The following is a 5,332-nucleotide window of genomic DNA, read 5'->3' as shown; positions in this document are numbered from 1 at the left end:
ACTTTCATGCATTGGAGAAGGAAATGGCAACCCACTCCAGTGTTCTTGCCTGGAGAATCCCAGGGCCGGGGGAGCCTGGTGGGCTGCTGTCTCTGGGGTTGCACAGAGTTGGACACGACTGAAGTGACTTAGCAGCATACCCTCTTTTATAATTCAAATTAGTAGGAGATCATGGGGAAGTAGGCCAACACATGAGACTGTATAGGCAGGCAGGTAAGTGCATTACCAGTCCCAAATACCCTCTGCAGTCGTGAAATAGTTAGCTGGGGACAGAATCCTGTGTTAACATAAGAGATTGTAGCTGCTTTTAAGCACATCAACAGTCTATGCATCCTGTGTTAATGCAAACCACGTAGCAGTGGATGGAAATCTAGACTCAGAGAAGGAACTAGCGACTTTTGAGAACAGGAACTGTCCCAGGTAATCTGCAGTCAGGAAAAGGGAGTTAGGTGGGGGATGGGATCTTAGGTTTAAAAAGCGGGGAGGAGGACTGTAGTTGCATCTAAGCACATTAACAGTCCTTTGTGTAGTCTTTGGTAATGTAAACGGATTTAGGAGGGGATGGGGTCCAAGGCTAGTGGTAAAGAACCCACTTGCCAATGCAGATCTAAGAGATGCAGGTTTGATCCCTGGGTGGGAAAGAGCCCCTGAAGGAGAGCATGGCAACCCCCTTAAGTATTCTTGCCTGGAGAATCCTATGGACAAAGGAGCCTGGCAGGCTACAGTACATGGGGTCACCAGAGTCGGACACCACTGCACACATGGACTACCCACCAAAGATAAGGGACAGCAGTATAGTTAAAGCCATTAACAAGTCATATGTAGGCTCTGCAGTAATGAAAGGGCGATAAGGACTGCAGCAGCCTTTAAGCACATTAACAGTCCCTGAACCCTCTGTGGTAATGCAAATTCAGTAAGAAGGGAACTGATTGCAGTTTAACTGAAGGAATCGTAACTGTAATAAAGCCCATTACAAGTCCATTGTCCCCCTTTTGGTAATGCAAATAAAGTAGGAGGGCATGGGAGTCTTTACTGAGGGGACTGTAACTCTAACAGAGCCTTTTGACAGTCGCAAGTATCCACTGCAGTCTTACAAAGAGATTTAGTTGGGAATGGGATCATAGGTAAACATAGAGACTGTAGATGCATTTAAAAGCATGTCAACAGTCTCTGGTACACTCTAGAGTAATGCAAACTGAGTAGAGTGATGGAATTCTAGACTAACAAAAGGGACAGTAGTGCAATTAAGCTCAGGAATAAGTCCCACATACGCTGTGCATTAATAAAAAGAGAGTTAGGTGCTAATGGAATCGTAGGTTAACTTAAAGGACTGTAACTCCACTTAAGCACATTAACAGTCCCTTGTACCCTTTGTGGTAATGCAAATCAAGCAGGAAGGGAACAGATTCTAGACTAACAAAAGGAACTGTAGCTGCAACATAGTTCTTTAACAGTCCCAAGTACCCTATGCAGTCATACAGAGAGGTGGGGATGGGTTTCTAGGTTAACATAAGGGACTGTAGCTGTATAAACCCATTATCACTCCTTTGTGCTGCCTGTGGTAATGCAAATCATTCAGTAGGGGAGCGGATATTAAACCAGCCAAAGGGTCTCTATGTATAATCAAGCCCATTAACTGCCCCAAGTATCCTCTGCTGTAATGCAAAGGCAGTTAGTTGGGGATGGGCTTCTAGTTAAAAGGAAGGAGTCCCTAGGGATTCCAGTTTTGCAAGTGAACAATTTTAGGAAATGGCCTTACTTAATCAGCACCCTTTCAGAAGTAAAGATGATGCAGAGTTCCTGATACAAAAACCTGAGGTGTAATCAATTAGGTTTGTGCATATAAACTGTTTTAGTTCAGACTTCTTAAGTAGTAAGGGTGCCCTGGTCAAAGACAAAGTGGGCCAGTGTGACTAGTTTACAGGACAGGGACAAAAGCAATTATGGACATTATAAATTCAAGAGGAGGGCCCTTGAGAGTTCAACCCACGTAGCTTGCAAATAGGATAGCAATGGCCCATTAAAACGGACAGGACTCTGGACAACTGCAACTATGCAAATTAACTGTCCAAGAGCTGAGTTCTTGAATAATCTGCACGACCCAGCAATATTCCACCAAGTGTGGGGTTTCATTTTTTATTGCATGGGACCATGGATATACACAATTATGCACATCAATTTTTTAATAAGAGAAGGGACTTTGGGTAATCAGAACTCCTCAGAAGAAATGGCATCGAGATAAGAGCTATCCTAGACTAATGGATAGGATCATGGGAAATGAGAATTTTATATATTAACCCAAGGTGGCAGGTAGTCCGAACTACATAGGGGCAATGAAAAGACCATGGGTGGATCTTACCTGTTAAGCAGGACTGTGATCAACAATAACTGAATCCATTAATATTCCAACGTAAGTGACTTTTAAGATGAGCACTTCTGCTACAGTGCAAAGAAGTTGCAAAGGACCTGTGTAATGAACAATTGGGATTCTACACATTAATAATTCAAGGAACATGGTCTCAGGCAATCAGCAATGCCTAAGAGCAATGCAAATAGGATGGAGGATCATTGGTTAATGGGGGAAACAGAAATTACAATTTGGTACTTCAGTTGTACAAGAACAGGACTCCCCAGAAGCAGGACAAAACTGGTAGGATGCCTTTGTTTAACGGACAAGGCTATGACAACTGGGACTGAGCACATTAAAAAAAAATTGGGTTTTTTGTGCCCTTTGCTGAATGCAAGAGGGTTTTGGACTGGAATCTAATCCAATAGGCAGGGTTATGGGCAATTGCAACTTCATTCAGTATGGAGAGTTTAGGTGGTCAGCTCAGTAAATATGCACCGTCCAGAAAACTAGGATTGTGAGGACTGCAGCAATGACAGAGGAATGGTTTCTCCCGTATTGACATGGCATTGAGAAGATTATGAGTAACTAGACTCATAGGCAATAATTGTCTGATATGAAGCTCTCAGTTAGTTAATGTTTCTTAACATTAATGCAAAGGATGAATGGATTCTTTTTTTTAACATGGGCCAAGGGACAAATGGGATTCTGTAGATTAACTAAAAATGGTGACTTGGATAGCCAGCACTCAAGATCAGGAATGCTAGAGGTAGAGAGGGTATCCCAGTCTAATGGATGAGCAATGGACAACTTATTTTTTTCACTGAATCAGCAAAAATTGCACTGGCTTTAAGCAGAAACAGGACTGAGGCTGGGCTGGGGCTGGGGCTGGGGCTGGGGCTGGGGCTGGGGCTGGGCCAGAGACTGGGGCTGGGGCAGGGCCAGAGACTGGGGCTGGGATTGGGGCAGGGGCCAGGCCGGGCTGGGGCTGGGGCCGGGGCAGGGGCTGGGGCCAGGGCAGGGGCTAGGGCCAGAAAGGGGATTGCTGGGAACAGGGCTGAGGAGGAGCTAGGGGCCGTGGAGGCAGGGGACCACAGAAAATTGAAATTATGAACAATAATTCTCCAATATAATACATTCAAATAGAAGAAGCAAATTCACAGCAATTGGTTTCCTGCAGGTTTGTGGATCATTAGTCAATGAGTGCAGCATTAAGAGTGGGGACAAAGCAAGGCCTGAACCTGAGTTGACCTTCAAATATTCCTTTTCACATTCGGTCATAACGTTAAATTTTTAATTAATTACTTCTATGCTATAAGACTCTTCAAAAATCCAAAGGGAAGTAGTTTATGAAGTCAATTTCAAAGTAAAAAAATAGTTTAAAAAAATTCTTAATGGTATATTATTTGACTTTGAATATCTAAATACAAAAAAAGGTTGAGGGGTTTGTAGAAAAGAAATTGAAAATTTTAAGGAATTTTAAAGGAATCCAAATATGAAAACCCATTAAATGTAATTAAAATGAATTCTACAAATAAAGCCCCTAAATACATTTCCATACTAGTCACTTAAGGCTGAAATCAAACACTAGCAAACCACATAATCAAACTATGTACGACTGACATCCAATAAATAAATAGAAATCAAAATCCGACCCCAGTATTAGCCACGGGGTAGGTGTTCCTCTTGAGGAAGGCAGGGATTCCTCTTCTGCCAACAGTTGGCCAACGATCATCTGCGATCCATTCTGGTCCTTGCCACGACTCACCGCCAAGTTCACACTTAGCAGGCATGGAGCACTGCCCCTGGCCACAGCGCAGAAGAGCAGGGGGCGGGGGAGGGGGATTTTGGCCACGGCACCAATGCAGAGGAATGGCGTAAGGTTCTGCCTGCACAACCTAATATCCAGCACTGCAAGTGGCAATGAGGGAGGGGAGGGAGCCAGTGAGAGGGAGGGAGGAAGTGGAAAGGCCAAATGTCCTTGGAAAGACTTTGGTACCACCCACTGAGATTAGTACAAATGTGGCCAGTCCTGACTGGCTGAATAGAGACGGCAGTGAGGTGCTATGCTAACTCATCTAATTCCATCCTCCACTAACTGGCTGTGACCAATTCTACCACCCTTTCTGATTGGGTGGGGCATGCGGCAATCTAACACTGCCAATCCCTCCTTTCACTTTTTCCGCGGCAAAGTACGCCATCTTTAACAATGCGGCAGGCCCTCCTGATGCAAAGCCCGCCAAGAATGTAACGGTCAAACACCCCTGCCACGATATCCACGTGACAAACTGCCATGATATCCACATGACAAGGTCAGCCATATTGTCCCTGCAGCAAAACCTATCAGGAAATGCACACGGCAGAGACAAAAGCCCGCCATGTTTTAGACTGCGGCAAGTACTTAAGCGGCCATCTTCTACTATGTAACAGAATATTTCTACCGCCATGCTGCACACTAGAACAAAGACACCCATGATGTGGCTTCCCGCCACTGGAACACTGCGGCAAAATGGATCCGCCATTTTGAACACTCTAACAAAGCAGAGAGCCATGCTAAGCAATGCTGCAAGGTCAAAATCGCCATTTTGAACACTGCGCCTAATTCTTCTCCCGCTCATTTTCCATTAGACCCTTGTAATATGACATAGGATGATCCTATGTTTTCCCACCTCAGGATACCACAATTCATGCCAAGCTCCTAACATGACCCAAGTCAGCTCATTCAAAACACTTAACTCATGCAATGCATACCATTTCCTTTGCCTGTCACATTATTCATCTTACCTTCCTAGTGATACTTAGCACAGTTACCCCTCAGCCAAGCTGGGCGGCAAATCTGAAGTGGCCGCCATCTTTCCTTCCCAGCCTAACCAACCCTCTAGCCTAACTGCAAAGTCATCTCCCAACCAAAGCCGTAGGTCCACTCACACAACACAAACGATTAGCAGCAAAATTTTGTAGACATTCCAGATAGTACAAGGAACC

Source organism: Budorcas taxicolor, chromosome X (genome assembly GCF_023091745.1).
Source record: "Budorcas taxicolor isolate Tak-1 chromosome X, Takin1.1, whole genome shotgun sequence".
Taxonomy (NCBI): Eukaryota; Metazoa; Chordata; class Mammalia; order Artiodactyla; family Bovidae; genus Budorcas; species Budorcas taxicolor.
This window is presented reverse-complemented; position numbering follows the sequence as displayed.